This window comes from Alosa alosa, chromosome 7 (genome assembly GCF_017589495.1).
Source record: "Alosa alosa isolate M-15738 ecotype Scorff River chromosome 7, AALO_Geno_1.1, whole genome shotgun sequence".
Taxonomy (NCBI): domain Eukaryota; kingdom Metazoa; phylum Chordata; class Actinopteri; order Clupeiformes; family Clupeidae; genus Alosa; species Alosa alosa.
Genome location: NC_063195.1, coordinates 236,401 through 254,446, shown reverse-complemented (window position 1 = coordinate 254,446; position 18,046 = coordinate 236,401). Strand labels below are relative to the sequence as shown.

The 18,046-nt window shown below is 39.6% G+C and overlaps 1 long non-coding RNA gene across 1 annotated transcript; it reads right to left on the bottom strand.

Annotated features, from left to right (window-relative positions):
• Nucleotides 1-6,789: 6,789 nt before the first annotated feature.
• Nucleotides 6,790-13,199, bottom strand: LOC125298376. Its single transcript, XR_007194193.1, has 3 exons — nt 12,981-13,199; nt 7,407-7,496; nt 6,790-7,097 (listed from the first exon to the last, which is right to left on the bottom strand). It is a non-coding gene; the product is annotated as an uncharacterized LOC125298376 (long non-coding RNA).
• Nucleotides 13,200-18,046: the final 4,847 nt, after the last annotated feature.

Genomic DNA, 18,046 nt, shown 5'->3' with positions numbered 1-18,046 from the left:
TGACCTCTTCTTACAATCAGTGTTACAGAAGAAGATTGTGGTTCAGAAAGTGCTTGGGCTGAATCATCTGCCTCCCCTGCAAGCACTGGAGCAGACAGTGACTGATCCACTGTTTCAGAAGGTGCATCATCCTCCTTTTCTGGAATGGCTGTTTCAAGGTTTGGTTCATCTTCAGTTACATCCAGCCTGCCCTCACCTACAAAAATAACTGCATGGGAATCTTCGCCTTCGCCCAGAGTTAGCAGACCATCCCATGGTAATGTCTCGTCCAATTCCAAATATCCACTCGTGGAAGCTCCATCATTAATAACATGGTGGTGTGTTGATTCTGAATTTCTGTTCTCCACCAACAGATACTCAACAGCTTGATTCTGGTCAGTGAGATCTACTTCTGAGGGCTGGCTTGTTGTGTGATCATCCTCCACTCCTACTGGGGGCTGCTGTCCCGTTTTCATTTTGGTGCACAGATAAAGTCTTAGCATTTTCAACTTGCTTTTGTTATACAGCTCATCTATTGTATTAGACACATTAATATGTATCTGTGAGTTGAATAGTTTGAAAGACTTTTTTTTTTGGAACGGCCATTGGGGAAAAAAATATTTTCAGCCATAACTTTGATATCTGCCACTGTTTCGTCTTTTTCAATAGAGAGATGCCTGGTTCCTCCACCATTTGCAGACTTACACCTGTTTGTACCTTTCTTCGTCCTCATCATAATCCATCCAACCAACCTCCAGTCGTCTCACTTCACGTTTGGCATTTGTATTTCCTTCCAACTTAGATGATCTCTTTTTTGGAGGCATCCCCTCACCTCCAGACAGTCTTTGTCGTAGCCTTGATTCTTTCCTGGATGGTGATTTTTGTGACAGTGCTGCTTGTCTGCAGAAGGCCACAGTGGACACTCTGTCATTAATGGAATGACAGTTTCATCAATCTGGAAAAAAAATGGAAGATACTCCAATCAATAAATAAATGCATCAATACATCCACATGCATAACATAGAATGTCAATGGATATTTAAAGGAAATTAAGACCTATGAAGGGTGTAGGTATTCACATTGTTTGTTTTTCATTTGACGTACTTTTTACATATGACATACATTTACATATGATAATGATATGAAATGATATTTTTCCAATTTAAGATGACTGAAAATTATTTTAAATTGCTGTGTAAACACACTTGACTTTTTAATGTATTAATGATGACTACATTAAAATATAATAGTCATAGTCAATAGTCAATATTAATCTTATAATAAAAATACAGAGAGAGAGCAAGCAAAGACAGCAGCTGGTGTGGCTTACATTTTCATCTTCAAGTTTCTGAATCACATCTTGCAATTTGCGCTCCTTCAAGAATTCTCGCAGTGGAGTATCCATAGTTGACCTGTAAAACACAGGAAAGTAAAATCAATAGTTAAACAGCCTTAAAAACGAATAGATTTTCCAGATTCTCAATCTATGAATACTGTTGCTGCAAATACTGGCTCCATCTTTCTTTCTTTTTTGGGTCATTGTCGTGTGAGCTACTGGGCTAATTTGAATTTCCCTCCTAGGGATGAATAAAGGAGGATACAGTGTAAATAGGCTGACACCAGATATAATTTCACTGCATTTCTTACTTCCAGTAACTATATGCATGTGACAATAAACTTCCTTGTATCCTTGTAAATTTAATTTACCACTCAACTCACTGCCTCTCATTTATTTTTAAAGACAGCTGCACATTGTTGAGCTCTGAGGTTGATGCAGCAGATTTAAACATCATCCTAGGCTACTGAAGAACAGCATCTGATGGCCTACTGTCCATGAAATTACTTTAATCTTTGATAAATCAAAGTGAAATGGTTTTATTATCAGTAGGCTGTGATAGACTGATCAATTTTCTAATCAGTGTTCTATCCAGGACCAACCATACCAACATAACAGGAAACAAAATAGTTTTAAGGAATTGTATCACATCTCACTGCAGAGACCGATTAATAATATAGTGAACTATTTATCTGCTGTAATTCACCACCACTTTCCGGAGGATGACACTGGGTGTCATCATGACACTGAGTGTCACCATAACACTCCATTCCACCGTTACTGTATTGTTGATAGCATATTGGCTGTGATCATAGATGACTTTATTTATGGTCATCACGTAATTTTAATAAGACAATACGGATAAGGTTTTAGCTATATGTCACATTTTCACGTCAATCACCGTTGCGACTATTCGGATGTTTGAAGTCTATAAAACGAATTGTTGAACAAACATTTTAGATTAGATGGGCCAACCGTTAGCTGTTATCCGTTAGCAGTGTCAATAACTCAATAAACGGCCCATGAAAAAAAAAGAAATCCAGCGGATATCCTAGTTACAACATGATTGAGCTAACAGTAGTTTCATGTAGTGTTCGACGGGAGGGTTTTGATAGTTGACGGTTTGCTGCTGCTGTAGCTGTCTGCAGCAGCAAAGCTAAGAACTACGATAACCATAATTACAAAAACGTGCACACAGGAATAGTAATGTTTGTTCAATAATTAGTTTTATAGACTTAACAAACATCAGATTTAGTCAAAACCAAAGATTATAGAGCGCTACTCTCTAGAATCTTTGGTCAAAACGGTTTTGATAAAGGCTAAAGGTTCCCTTGGCAACGTGATACAGTGAGCTACTGTAAATAGAATCTAGACTGTAAAAAATGGCGTCGGTAGGTAGCATCATTAAATATTAGCTTATGTATTCCCTCAGCTGAGCTTCCAACACATGATGCTAGTTTCAAATAAGATGATCAGTGGCAATGAAAGACACTTTTTTAGTCGGTTTTAAGGTGAACATCTGAACAGAACTGGGCCCGGATCAGGTCTGCAGTAATAAGTTAGCGAGAGGATCTAGCCAGGTTAAACGAGACACCTTCGTGCCACACAGAACACTGGCTTTATGCTCAGCATAGGCTACCTCGCCTCCTCCTGATGTCTGTGCAGGGCTGCAGCTCCGATGTGTTTACCACCGCACATTGCACAACAGAACGCCGTGTAGTAGGCTAAGCGGTAGTATGGCAACGTAGTTTGTAAGTCGGGTGAGACGGTAGCTAACGTTACCATTGTAATAAAGTATTAAACACAAACCTAATTAGCCTAAATAACTGTAGGGCATATCAAGAAGACAAGAACAGGACAAGAAAAGACACTCACCTTGGGCATCACGACACGACAGGCTTCTACTGGCGCTCGATTTGCTCACCCAGCTGTCCAGTGCACGTTAGACTATACATATTTACATTGGCCACAAATTACCTATTTAATTGGGAACGAATTAATATTTCGTGGCCACAAATTAGTACTTTGTGGGAACGAATTGCTATTTCGTGGCCACAACTTATTATTTTTTTCCCCATGACATATCCGGGGCTCCGTAGTGAGCATTGAATTTCCCCTGGGGATCAATAAAGTATCTATCTATCTATCTATCTATCTATCTATCTGCAGCATGCTAAGATTCACTACTAGAAATCATGTGAAGCAGGCAGGACTCAGTGTCTTCAGAAAAGACGTGGTAGACCATCTTTTGAACCTGCAGCAACACCTGCAACTGCATCAAGTCCATCTAAAGGGACTTTGTACACTTGTTCAGCAGCAGCTGCTGCCAGTATAGATAAGTGCTTCTTCTGTCAGAAGCAGACAAAAGAGCGCCTTCATGAGGTGTCCTCTTTCAATGCAGGCAACCAACCAAGAACTATAAGTAATATTTTGAAGTCAGTGACTTTTAACAGGTAGCCAGTGTAAAGATGCTAGGATGGGGGAAATTTGTTCATATTTTTTTTTGTGTGTGAGCAGCTGCATTTTGAATAAGCTGTAAGCTCTTTAGACAGGTATTATTACAATCAGCATAATAGCATTGCAATAGCATTGAAATAGTCTATCCTTGAGATGACAAAACATTAATTTCTCGGCATCTGGTAAGGATAAGGACTTCCTTATCTTTGAAATGTTCCTTAAATGGTAAAATTAAGTTTTGGTGATCTGTTTTATGTGATTACTTAGTCCTAGCTCCTGGTCAATTATAACTCCTAGGTTTTTAACACTTGTGGATGAGGTCAGTGGAAGATTACTATATGAAGCCTGTGATGTGGATAGGATATCCCTCATCTTTTTAGAACCTAAAACCATGACTTCTGTTTTATCTGAGTTCAAAAGCAGGAAATTATTTGTCATCCATGTCTTTATATCTCTTATACATGTGTCAAGTTTGGCTAACGGGGTTAATTCATCAGGTTTTATGGAGAGATATAGTTACGTATCATCTGCTAAACAACAGGGGCCCCAGTACTGAGCCTTGAGGCACTCCATATTTTACCATAATCTGGGTAGATGATTTATTATGGACCTGTACAAATTGTTGACGGTTAGGAAGGTATGATCTAAACCAAGTGAGTGCTGAGTCTTTGATGCCTCATGCCTTGATCAAATTTTCAAGCCTAAGTAGTATGTCATGGTCTATGGTGTCAAAGGCAGCGCTGAGGTCCAGGAGGACCAGTATCGATACAAGGCTAGGTTTTTTGAGGGAGGGCTTAATAACAGATGTCGTAAACGACTGTGGTACATGCCCTGATAGAATTATTTATAATCTAGAGCAAAACATTATCCAGGAAGGGGAGACCAGTCTTAAGAAGGTGAGTACAAATAGGGTTTAGTAGACTAGTTGTAGATTTTGATGAGGAAATTGTGGAGGTGAGATCTAATATGTTGTGTATATGTAAATAAATTAAATGTTGTTTGAGGTCTCATCTGTGATTCTGTGATTTTGCTATCTTTCAGCAATGGAGTATGTGTATTTGGTGAAACTGATTGGTTATTGATCTTATCTCTAATTGTTTGACATACAATCATAATACTGACATACAATTATACTGTTGAAAATAAGAAAATAACTGTTTTGTGAACTTTATTCAACATAGCCAGTGATTTAGGCGAAATTTATGGTGTTAATTATAGTGAAATATACAATTTCACAAAACTAGGGTTAAAACAGGTAAAAAACACATAGGCCCCCTGACTAGTAAGAAGGAGCTCTTTTGCAGGTCTTTTATTCCATCTGCCATCAGAATGTATAACACTACTGTCATGAAAATTTGTAATGTTAATGTAGTGTCTGAACTTCATTATTAATATGTGCATTTTCCACTGTACATGTGATGTGAAGCTTTTTTATTCACCATATATATTGGTTCCTTCTGCCTCAAAGTATTGGTGAAGCCCTAAGGCGTGTTGCAATCACTGTGTGATTTTTTGTTTTTTAGGTGTGCTTGTATGCTGGGCATACTGAATACAACTTTCTTACTCTCTATTTAAATACTACTGGGCTGTTGTGACAAGTAAATTTCCCAGCTGTGGGATCTTATCTTATCTTACCTTCTTAGTCAAAACATTATTTTTGGATTTATTATACAACAATTTAAAATGTACATAACAAGAATGTAATTATTAATCTACCACCTCACTACTAAACATGCAAACACACACACTGGTGGACAGTAACTAAGTACTGGATATGGGTATCTAATTCAATTATTTAATTCTTTGGAAGGTTTTTACTTCAACCCCCACTATAATTAAAGGCCAAATATCTTTAGCAGGGATTAGAAACGGTTCAAAGAATGAAAATGAAAACCGAAAAGCGAACACAGTTTTGAAAGGGCGTAACTGAAAACGGGAGCAAAACCAATTGTTCCGGAGTGAAAACGTAATTTTCAATTTTAGATAACCGGTTAATAACGGTATTTATCATACCGATTAACCTTTGTTTGAATATTATTCAAAACTCCATAGGCTTGGAAAGTCACCTGCCCACACAGTGTTCCCCAGACCCCTTATAAGATGAATTTAGTCAGATGTTATGAATCGGTATCTCCCCTGCATAATTGGCTAGAACTACTAGTTGATAAAAAAAGAATATTAATATCCAACACTATCTAACTGCCTTTTCCAAGTATGTAGTCTAAATTACTGTAACAATTTGTGAAATAAGATACCAGAGACACTAGGCAAATATTTATAGGCCTGTCATGCAGTTGGTAGCACTATACATAGGTTAGGCTATGCAAGGCTTAAAGCAAGGACATTTTCTGTGCCTTTAAGTTAGGCTATTATTTTTAAGACCTAATATTATATAGGTATTATAATATAATGATATCAAATAATGTTTTTTGCTCAGAACGAACCTAAATGGAAATCAGTCCCCCTCAGTCCCTGATGTTTTGCCATTCACAATTTAGGCTACTCACTCACTCACAAAGTGGTGAATAATGAAGTACATGTATACGTACCTTTATAAATATCCTATTAAGAAACGACCTCAAACACGAGTGAACAAGCAACATGTTAATTTCTTGCGGACACAAACTCCTGTGCTGGCCTCAGCTTGTTCTTGAATTTCCCCTTGAGGATCAATAAAGTATCTATCTATCTATCTATCTATCTTGTTGGTTCATCTACCAGCAAATGATTGAAATCTATCACCCAATGAAACTGGACGATTTAACTGGAATCTATAGCAATTACATCTCATGCACAAAGCTTCATATGTGATGTGCTTTGACATCATCAAACGTCTAGTCTATAGCCTACTATAGCCAACCTTTTACCACTTCAACAAAGGTAATACTCAAATAACAAAATAATAGGCCAACATAAATAAAAGCGAAAAGCTCCATTGCTTGCTTGAGTATTAACATGCTGGCAGTACCAACCATGAGATTTGGAAGACAGACTGCTTACTCATCCATCATCAGCAATTTATTTTTAAGGCTAAGCAGCAGTCTAGGAGGTAACCACTTCAGGTTTTCCAAACCCATTATAATTTTTTGAATGAAATTAAATGTGTAGGACAATTGCTTTGGATAATCGAGATGAAGTGCATAAATTAAGCCAAATAGCCAAATTATGTCTCTGTCAACTCTGCTATATCACAAACAACAATATCTCCGTCAAGAACTATAGAATGGATAGCAGGACCAAACTTCACAAGGGAGTCTGTATCACCCGAGACAGTGAGAATAGCTACAGCTGCATCCGAGAAGTCTGGCAGGTCAATTTCTTCTGCCTGAAGAACATAACAGTAATTAGTTAATGAGTAGAGTAGTCAATGAAAAACACTACATGTGTATTTAATATAATATGAAATACCAGTGAATGAAAAGTTAAGGTAAAATTCCCAAATATGACATTCTTGGTGAATTACTGTAGTATGATTTAATTGCTATTCTGGTGGCTAGAAGATGGTTGTGGTTGTTGTCTTTTGGCTGCAAGGTAGTATCAGAGAGGGCTGAATAGAAATAGAGATATTTAGAGAAGACAAAGTAAAAAAAGAAGAAAGAGTGAAGGAGGACACACAATTTAATCAAAAACTTACATTCCAGGTCTTAAAAAATCCATCTTCCTACAGGAAGATGGGAAGGGCCTGCAGAGTAATTTTCCTTCTGCTGTTGACATTGACGTCTTCCTAGAAAGACAGAGGGATTGTGGGATGGTAATGGGAAGACAAATCAGCAGAATATTAATCCTATGCATATATTAAATAAGACTATAGTACAGTTGACATGTAAATACAAGATTAACTCCTTCACGCTCCTGATATGCAACCTCCTGCTCTGTCTTTCTAAGAAATCGTAGGAGATGAATGTTCAGTGCATTAATAGACTGGAATGAGCAAATGCATGAGTGGTCTGACCCTTGAAAACTGACTGTGATTTAACTAAATAGATGTACCGCAGAGCGGTACAAAATATGACCGCCGCCCAGTCCAGCACATGTTTTCCACAAAAATAAGTCACGCTGAAAGGCATACAGTGGGTCCCAGTTAAAAATTGACACTTCATTCACAATCATGGTGAATGGTGAAATGTAAGTACAACTGCAGCCGCTTGGGGGCAGCATAGTCCGCTGTGGAGTTCCACGGTCGAACCAGACAAGCGCGCGTCGACAGCAAGGGCTGTGATTGGCCGAGTTTTCAGTGCGTTTCTCTGTGTTTTTAGCAGCCCCTGCAACATGCTAGTCCACTGTAGCCTAAGCCTTGTACATAATGTTAAACATAGTTTTGGATTCAGTGGCAAGATTTCTTGATTGTGCAGTGTCTGTCTCTCAGTAATGTTTTAAAAATGAGAGCTTCGTCAGCTGGCAGTAGGCTACTTTGTCGGTAGTCATGAGAAGTTTGTTTGCTAACAGAACATAAATATGCTGCCCAGAAACCTTGTGAATAGTTCTGATTTCTTTTACTACACTAACGAGGTTGAAATATAGACTTTGCCTACAGCATCTCCTTAACAGTAATGTTAACAAAATGACAGCATTCATATGACAAAGAAAAACGAATTCGGTCACTCAAGACTGTGCCACAGCAACCAGTGTAGGCTACAGTCCTACCCAATAGGCCTACTCGAAGCAGATAGCGTTGTCTGACGGTCAAGTGGGTTAATGCAGTGTTTCTCAAACTTTTTCAGATGGAGGACCACTTAACCAATAAAAAATGCATGGACCACCTAGCTAAAAAAAAATAGATTAGACCTACTTCAACAGTATATCAGCACAATAGGCCTACTCACTGAACCACCTTGCTTATTGTATTTTCACTTTGCTTATTGTGTCAGAGGATTCATATGATTTAAACTGGCATATCTTACATAGACAGTGTTGCAGAACTGTTTGGATTTACATACAAGTTGGTTCAATATTGCAAACAACTCATCTATATCATATTTTACCACGTCTGCTCGCGGACCACTTGGGATAGCTTGCGGACCACACTTTGAGAAACACTGGGTTAATGCATGTATTTCCAGAACAGGTCTGCAACAGGCAGTTCTGAGTTCGAATCTAGGCAGGAGCAGAGCCATATTAAGGCCTAGGCCTATTGTTATCATTTTTTGCAAGGTGTTGCTCCTGGCAATACTTGTTTATAAGACGTTTGGTGATTAATTGATAGCTGTTTTTGGGACACGTTAAACGTTCTTTATAATGAGCGCATCTGGGGAGTAAAACGACTGTTACGCGTTGTTACAACTGTAGGCTACAATGATTGCAATACAAAAATACGCGCGCGTGATTTTAGTTCGTTTTGTGTTTTTTGCACTTTTGCCTCATGTGTTTTCAGGTTTGAGGGCTTTTTTGGCAAAATTGACCTTGGTTAGACTCTGCATATGTTATTTCTCCGTATGGAAAATAAAGTCAATTTTCGACACACGTCTGTTATTAGTTCAATAACAAGTGTTGCTTGTTAAAACATGTGACTAGTGAAACTCAAATGATTTTAGAAATATTTAGCCAAAGCCAAAAAGTGTTAGAGAAGGAGAGACGCCGGTGCAGCTCAGATGTCTTCTTAATTTTCTTTATTCTTTAGAAAAAGGTGTAGAACATTATTAAACTTTGACTAACGTTTCGATGTTCGTTAGTCAAAAACATCGACACATCGAAATGTTAGTTTCAAATTAGTGGGACCGAAACAAACCTGTCAACTTTTCCCGGGTTTATCGCGTATTTTAACTTTTTCCTCGCTGTCTTAGGAGGAGCTGCAGGGCCGTCGCAAGGGGATGCGAGGCCCTGTGCGAACTTGACAGATGCAAGGCCCTTTTCACTTACGTGCATGAAATCATGCGATAGCTTACTTTACACATAGCCAAGGCTACCGTCGGTGTATTTTAATAGTAGCCTAGTCTAATAAGCTACACCAGCTTGCCTTTAAGAGGGGAAATTCAATTGTATAGCCTATAACATTAGCTGAGTCACATATTTTGCCATATGGTGTTTATCATAGGCTACATCCGCAAAACCAAATAGTGTAACAAAGGCGAACACTTTAACAGGGGGAATTAATTGGGCATGAATCATTGTGCTGAACGGTATTTGTCAATGAGCAGAAACACACACGACATTCAAACTATTGATAAGATGTACTGGTCTGTATCTATAGGCTAACATTGGACAAATAAATGACACTGACTCGCCATATCCTGACTCAGGAAAAAAAACATTTTCTTGCTTTGCCGCAAACTCAGCAATGAAATCATAGGCCAGTTTGCAGGTAGCCTAACGTCTTTTTCATAGAAGGGAGAGCCCAGTCTCTCCTGTGACACGGAGGTGCGCAAATAGTTTTGAATAGCCTGTTCAACTTCGAAAAGCTTCGTTCACCCGATGCCAGTCACTGATCGCAATTTCAAAGTTCGGAAAGCTTTATCTTTTTAAGTTTTAAGTGCAGTGGCCCCTATCTGCCCCCTTTGGAATTATATCTCGAGCCTGTTATAAGGTCCAGTGCGTTATGTCCTGGGATTCGGATGTGCTCAAAAAGAAAAGAAAAACACTTTTTATAGATGGTTATGAGGAGCAATGTGAGAGAGAAATTTGATGATCATTGATCGTTTTTTTGGGACGTTAAGCCTTTTCCATAGGCGTCAGTGAAGGAGATTGAAGAATGACCATTTTTTTATACGAAAATATTTCCTAACTACAAAAACTCAGTGTCATTCAGACTCAACCCTCTTGTTGTTTTATTATCTTTTTCGTTGTTGTTTGAACGTTGGCAAGCAGGCATGTTGCGGTTGCAATTTAAGTGAAATTTCTACAGTAGGCCTACAACATGCTGTTAGGCTGGGCTACTGTCAATGTACTTGTACAGGTAAATGTTCAACAATTGCTGGTGTACAGGTTATATAATCAATTAGCTAAATCATTTGTCCAGCTGTTTAAACATTTTTTTTTTATTTTTTCAAACGCAAAAGGTGCTTTGATATATTTTTCGTTTGAATGTCGGCAAGCAGGCATGCTTTGGTTGCAATGAATGAGGATAATTGCTTTTTTTTGCATTATTTTGAATATGACTCACTCCAGTCTCAACAGCACGTACGTAAGTTCTAACACACATAGGCCTATCCCCTCTCGCTTTCTCTCTCTCCATCCCTGCACACGGTGCTTTCTTAAAGGAGCTGCACCATTTTACAACAATTGCATCTACATTTTCATATTAGAATGTTTTGTCAAGTGTAAGCTTAAACTACCGTGATCAATTTAAGTTCCCGTGCCCCTGCTGCGTCAAGGAAGCAGTAAGTCAGTCGCATCAAAAATAGTAGTGGCACCCAAGTGACACCTTGTGGTTGTTTGTGTCAACTGCAGTTTGTGCCATTTCTGCTGAGAAAATGGGGTGCGTGATTCATGAAGGAACCCGTCCAAACTTAACGGGGACCCACTGTATATGATTCTAACTGTCTCACTGAATTACATTATGCACACTGTTCACAATTCTCACTGGTATCTGCTAGACAACAAGTACCAAAACATGATTAGTTCATAGATTTCACATGTAATTATACATTTTATACAACCCCACCCCCATCTTGCCTGTTCATAATTCTGAGAAATTCTTGAATTGTGTGCATGTAAATGTTTATGTTTATGTGTGTGTGGGTGGGTGTGTGTGCGTGCATGTGCTTGTGTGTTTGCCTGTTTATGTGCCCGTGTGTGTGCATGTGCATGCATGCGTATATATGTCTACTGTGTGAGTATGTGTCATACGTAGGATTACTGTGAATGTTTGTGTGTGCTTGTGTATCTGTTTATGCACATGTGTGCATATGGAATGGGTTTACATGACCCCTGGAGGCAAAACATACGCAAAAAATTGGTCATCCTAGGCCCTACGGTTCTCAAGATATTCACAGAAAACTGTGTCTGCCCTACCCTCCTTTCGGGGGGTCCAGTCCAGTGGGGGGGCTACAGATCAAAACGAAAAGCGATGGTTCCATGCTATCCAGATGGGGGTACATGCCCACCAAGTTTCGTGTACCCCGGTCTTTCAGTGTCCCAGGAATCCTTGTTGGTGCATGCATTCGGAGGGTGTCATAATGATCCTACACTTTCAATTTCGTGCAGTTTTGACCATGTCAGCCAGAGATATTGTGATGAAAACACCTAATGTTTTGCTTTTTCATTTTTAACTAGGTGGCGCTATACATGAAATAAGTGGTAATGGGATAGGTTGACATGCCCCCTTAAGACCAACATACAAAAAAAAGGTGGACCTCCTAGGACCTACGGTTCTCGAGATATTTACAGAAAACTGTCTCCGGCCACCTACAGGCCAGTTGGTGTATAGTAACATAAATTAATTTATTGTGTGGCCCCCCATGAATGGAATTCCACGAAACTTGGCGTGCATTCAGAGGGTGTCATAATGATCCTACACTTCCAATTTAGTTGCAGTTTTGACTATGTTAGGTCACAGATACCTGCGATTACAACACCTCATTTTTACTTTTTTGTGTTTAACTAGGTGGCGCTATACATGAAATGAGTGGTTATGGAATAGGTTGACATGGCCCTTTGAGATCAACATACAAAAAAAAATGGTCCTCCTAAACCCTACGGTTCTCGAGATATTCACAGAAAACTGTGTCTGCCCTACCCTCCTTTCGGGGGGTCCAGTCCAGTGGGGGGGCTACAGATCAAAACGAAAACAGGAGGTTCCATGCTATCCATGTGGGGTTACATGCCCACCAAGTTTCGTGTACCCCGGTCTTACAGTGTCCCGGGAATCCTTGACGGAAATTTGGACATGCGAAAAAGAAAAAAAAAAAAAAATCTGACTAAACCTATATAAAAAAAAAATCTGACTAAACCTTTGCTGCGCGGCGGTCATAATAATGGCAAAGTAACTGAGCCTGTGTCTTGGAAGAGGCGTCACATGACCTGCATAGCCAACACATTTTGAAAATGCCACATAAAATAAGTCTAAGGTGTCATCCCTTCTTTGATACAAAAACATCACTCAACCCTAGCCTTTGTATCCCTGTGGAGAGATGCAAAGGGATAACATTAGGCTAGGCTATTCTTACTGGTAAATAAATGCTTACAAAATATCCCTATATTTTATAATAATATAGGCTACATGTTGGCTACATTGTGACACTAGTAAATGGAGGACAAGTAATTTATCACTTACCATGGTGTGATGGTGGTTCCTTGCACAGAACTGAAAACATGTCACACTGTCTGGTCCTGAGGGGAAAAATATTATGAACAGTATTATTTCACTTTTTTGAACAAAAATCAGTCAGACAGTCTCTTCATCTCTTTGTATAGGCAGGCCTATCAGAGTCGGATGTTGCCATTGATCATGCTTAGGCTATTGTCAGTAAGTTCGGAGCTACAACTTGGCTTCCTATCCGTGTTAACAAAACTGGAATTGACGTTAATATAAGACATATACTATTGCTGCAGGGTCATTCTTGAATTAGTGACACATACTCAGTGAGGTGAAGCACACACTAATCCCAATGCAGTGAGCTGCCTGCTACAGCCACGCTCGGGGAGCAGTGAGGTGCCTTGCTCAAGGGCACTTCAGCCGTTCCTACTGGTCGGGGTTCGAACCAGCAACCCTCTGGTTACAAGTCAGAAGCCCTAACCAGTAGGCCACGACTGCCCAATTACATGTTTCCAAAACACAACAAAACGTGTGTTTTCAAGCAAAAATAACATCTACTGTTCCAAATGTATTTTATTAAATATTACACATATCAGCCAAAATATTCAATTTATTAATTTTCCAGAAATGTTGTATGTTGTATTATTTTTACATGTTTAACTTAAAATATATGTTGTGATGGACAAAGTGTGGTGGAGATGACATGACATACATAGACAAATTTAAGATTTAAAAGCACTAGCTACTAGATTTTTGTTCTTTTGTTGTTGTTGTTGTCTATTTTTGTGTGTTGATGGTTTAGTTATTTATTCTTTTCTTGTCTTTCTTTTGTCTTGTATGTTGATTTTCTTGTTTGTTATCTGTTGTGTGTGGACCCCAGGAAGATTAGCTGATGCTACAGCTTATGGCAGCTAGGTAGGCTACTAATAAAATGTTTAAAAGTGCGATGCCTGTTTGTGCGTGTCATTTGATTTCCAACTTAAGAAATGTTGCTTTGGTGTCTAACCTGCGCGGCCAAAGTAGGCCACACCAGAAACAGTTGATAAAAGGATCTTTGGTAATACTAAACCATACTGTTTGTCTGTCCAGTTTCCACTTTAGTAGTGCAACAACAGGCTGGCTGGCTGGTTGGCTGACAGCTCAGACAACAAACTTTAGTTAACTCGCTAAAACATGCAGCTAGCCCGCAAAAGGTCTCTCTTACATAGCATACACTTTAGCATACATAGCATACACTTTTTACCGAGAGTAATCCCAGCCTACGAACTCAACAACAAAATAAATCATGCATAATTAAACATTACCTCGATTTAGGCTACTTGGGTATGGCTTAAGGCTTGACTACACGGTGGTAACGGAAATCGAAATCGAAATTTGCTGTCTACATTATTGTCAGTGTTGGGCGAACGCTAACTCGCAAAATCAAAACAGTGTCTTGTGTGATAATTGAGCCAGTAGAGAAATAACTGTTCAGAATTAATCTGTAGCCTTGGGTAGGCTTCTGCAGCAAACAATGTTGTTGCCGATTTAATACTATCTGGCGACGTTTTTAACAGGGCTACTGCCAATAGAGGCTTTTTGGTTTCGTAATTTAATTTGCCCTACTTCTTGACTGCAATGTAGTCAATTGACTGCTTGACATGTCATTTTTATTTTTCTGTACAATAAACAAATACATCTGCTTTATGCCACAGAATTACATTCATATTTGGCTGACTTCTGCAGAAGCGCAAAAAAACACTGCCAGGCCATCCTTAAAAATATTTTCGTTTGCCGTAACCTGACCGACCCTGTCAATTTAGAACCGACCCAAATATTTTTTTTTCCCCCTTTTAGTCCGACCGGTTTTTTACTCTAAACAACCAATACAAATAAAATACTATTTATTTTAGTAGGCTTAAGTATTGTGAATATAAATTGCCTACATACAAACGTAGGCTCTGTTAAATAAAACCCTGTGGCGTCATCTCTACACCATTGGTTTACGCATGTCACACTATGGCCTATACGCTTTGTTTCATTCACACAAACATCTCGGCTGTCATCAGCCGGCCTTAACGCACTGCGCCACGGAATTGACGGCGTGGGTGAATAGGGGATAAATAACAATAGAGTACACAACTGTTTCACCAGCATGTTTAAATGACTTGACTAAAACCGTGCATAACTGGAGGTACACCTGTTATCTGAGCAGTCTGTATGTCCTCATTTTGTGAATGCGAGGACGATATGAGTCTGTTGCATTTCGTTAGATGTCCGAGTCACGCATAATGTTTGAAAACCACTGGCTCGTAATCACAATAATTTAACACACGACAGTTGGATACTTCATCATGTTCCCATGCCCAGGCTCGGACTGGTAATCTGTACAACCGGTGGGCCGGTGACCTCCGGGATTTAAAAAAAAAAGAGTTATTTAGCCTATTTGCGGCTCGTCATGTAGGCCTAGGCCTAGCCTATAAATGCAGTTGTATCCATTTGGCTTGGGGGGTGACAGGTCAATCATTTTGGCCTCTTCATGACAGGTTCAGTGTGTGTTACGATCGCGTCCCCCTGCCCCACCCCTCAAGTGGATTTGTCCAAGCAGCCGCTAGGTTTGTGGGGAAATATCTTTATTTTATTGTCTATGGGAAATAGCCTACGAGTCCATGCATGGTAGCCTAGGCTATATAAGTGTCCTCCGCTGGCTGGTGTTCACATCATCGCAGTTTAACCGTAAACAGCAATCAGAGGTGTCTAGTTTTATTCCATAAATATATTGTTTTTATAGTGTCACAAACACCTTGGCTCAAAAGGGAATGGACATAGGGAGACTGACACCGTCGGATAACGTTTAAATAATAATCATAAATTTATTTACAAATATGTACATAAGTCAGTAAGTGAAGAGCAACAAAAGATAACATAAAGTGTCATGCGCATCAGCTATGTGTAGTGCATAAAGAAAAGGCAATCTGAACAGCTGCAGCCAGCTCTCAGCAGCGTCAGGCCAGAACAAATGAGGCCACAGGACACAGGCTTTATTCTGGAGTCCATTGACACACACACACACAATAGACATTAATTGCACGCGCTACCAAGAGCTGCCATGTACTGCACCATGTAGGCTAGGCTACTGTAGTGCGGTTTTTCTGTCAACAAAAAAAAACGGGTAGCCTACAATTTTCGCACAACTTGGTGGAAAAGTGTAGCACAGGTTAAAGAAAACCCATTCATTTTTTTGAACTTCAAAGTATTTCCCATATAGTAGCCTTTTAGCTCACAACGACAGTGAAAGTGAAACTCGGAAAGTGGAAATCTCTCCACCGAGTGTTACATTAGATGCACAATCAATCGCGAGTCGATGCAGGTAAAAAGTATCAACTGGTAACGAAGGTAGCCTAATTTTGCACACAATGTGCCGTCATTTTGATGTGATGACTGCACACAAACTGCAAAAATGTTTAGTAGCCTATACACTTGGTGATAGCCTACAGTTAATGTGAATCAACTATAACCAAAGTAAAGAAGAAGATTTGCACCAAATAAAGGCTGTGGTTTTTTTTACAACATGTTGGCACAAAACGTAATTTATGTCAACTATGACGATGTCCATGTTCAGTAGCCTATATTTTTCATTTAGTCAAGCAGTGACATGTGGTTTAATGCATGGGGGTAACATGACGTGAGACAGTCAGAAGATGAGTCTGTCTTTAGTAGCCTATCCCTGAATCCTGTCCCTCTCAAATCACTTTAAAATGGTGTGATTAGCAACCAGAATTTTAAAAAAATCCTGGAGAGGGGGCGAAAATTGCCAGGGCCGAATTTTGTTCCCAGTCCGACCCTGCCCATGCTTAAACAGGCGAAATGCCACAACACCGGTTTGTGAATAGGTCTGTGAGTTAGGAGTCCTCTTGACTTCTTTTAAGCTGTCACAGCTGGTGGGAAGGTGTGATTTGTTGGGGGCAGGGCCGGATTAACTGGGCACAAATGTCTGATGGCCCCCCCTGCCCCCCAGTTAACATGAATCGGGTGGTCAGTTAATAGGCCTATATTGTGAAGATTTTTCTTGCCATATAAGGCACGAGCGCGTCTGTGAGGCCAAGCCTCACCAAGTAGCCCGTTTGTTTACAACTAACATTCCATTTAATTAAACTGCTTTATAGGCTATGCCGAAATAGTTTTCAACATTTTGAATATTAGTGTCGGGTGAATTAGGAAATGTTCTCAAAGTAGCCTTATGGCTGAAAGCTGCTTGGGATCCCCCCCCTGACATGAACGAAACACAGAACCCGCCTTCTCTCGCGTCAATCACTGACAGTAGCCTAGAATAAATGCATGGGGAAAAAAACTTCCCCATGACAAAGACATCGTAAAACACTGAAAGTTAATATTTTGTCACTATAACATACATCTGTCCTTTGTCAAATGTGTTATGTTCCAAGTAGCCTAGTGCGTAATTCTGCTTCATAAAGCTGAACAAATACATTTGCTTATTTCACAGAAAAATATAAATAGCCAGTTAGGGTCTACAGTGCAGAGTTGGTAAGTTATGGTAGGTCATCTTGGAGTGAACATACAAACAGGGGAAATTCTTTCTCTAGTAGCTGAGTAGCCTCAGGTGCGCACGTAGACATAAGGCCGAACATGCAAGCGCCAATGATCGTGCTCTCACGATAATCACGCCGTTAAACTTAAATAGGTTAACATCACTCTTAGTTCAAGCAAGGAAAACGATGATTTGAAGACATCTGTTTCGTTGGAAGGGCAAGGGGTAGCAACAGGGCAACACAGAGACAGGCCCGATGGCAGGGCTGTTATGAGAGTATTAAAATATGGGATATTCTACGGAAAACATTAAAACGGCAAGACAGGCGGGAAAGTTAAAATCGTGATAAACACGGAAAAAGTTGGCATGCATTGTTTCGGTCCCAGTGCACAGGGATTATTTGTCATATTATTAATCACATATGATTATTTGTGAAATTGTGCAAACAGGCGCAACGCATTTGAAAAGGAAGGACTGGTAGCATGCAAGCTCACGGGAAAGATTAATTTAAGAACGTTATCACAGTGTGTGGCTGTGGTGTAAAGCAGCGCGGGCG